Genomic DNA, 1,002 nt, shown 5'->3' with positions numbered 1-1,002 from the left:
AAGGTGTCTAACTTAAGCCCTGTGACAAAGATATATTGGGCACAATGGGACCAGTTGAAGATTGAAAATGGTATTCTTGTCCAGCAGAAGGGAAAGTGACGACCTGGCAAACGGTTATACCGAGAAAGTTACGGGAAGTTGTGCTGCGTCAATCCCATGATACTTTAAAAGGAGGACATCTCGGAGTTAAGAAAACATTGAGTCACCTACGACAGAGAATTTACTGGATAGGTATGAGGCAAGATGTGGAAGAATGGTGCAGGGCATGTAGTACATGTTTTGCTAAAAGGGGACCCAAGCATAAGGGACGTGCTCCAATGAAGTTATATCAAGTTGGCGCACCAATGGAAAGAGTAGCCATTGACACTGCTGATCCTTTGCCCCTTTGGAAACAGGTACATTTGTGTGGTGATGGATTATTTCACCAAGTGGCCTGTGGCATATGCAATAATAAATCAGGAAGCTACAACAGTAGCTTCAGCTATTAGTGATTTCTTCTTCAGGTTTGGTATGCCATACGAACTGCATTCAGCTCAAGGCCGTAACTTTGAATCAGTTGTGTTCCATGAATGCTGCAAGTTGTTTGGCATACAAAAGACCAGGACAATTCCACTTCACCCACAGTCTGATGAGATGGTAGAAAAATACAATTGGACACTGGGACAGGAATTGACAAAGTTTTGTAATAGCTGCCAAGATGACTGGAATGTCTTACTCTCTCCCCTGTTGATGGCCTATAGAACAGCAGAGCATGAAGCCACTGGATACTCTCCAGCAAAGTTAATGTTTGGTCGGGAACCTCAGTTGCCAGTGGATCTGATAACAGGACACCCACCTTACGAAGAGTTGCCTGAAAATGTGTCACAGTTCGTGAAAGTGTTATCGGAAAAGATGGATGATATTCATCATTAATTGCATTCAAACTTGAAAATGTCTGCTTATTCCATGAAGCTATGTTATGATAAGAGATCTACTGAAGTCAGCTTTTGTACCAGGAGACAT

This window comes from Limulus polyphemus, unplaced genomic scaffold, assembly GCF_000517525.1.
Source record: "Limulus polyphemus unplaced genomic scaffold, Limulus_polyphemus-2.1.2 Scaffold1614, whole genome shotgun sequence".
In the NCBI taxonomy this organism is placed as follows: domain Eukaryota; kingdom Metazoa; phylum Arthropoda; class Merostomata; order Xiphosura; family Limulidae; genus Limulus; species Limulus polyphemus.
This window is presented reverse-complemented; position numbering follows the sequence as displayed.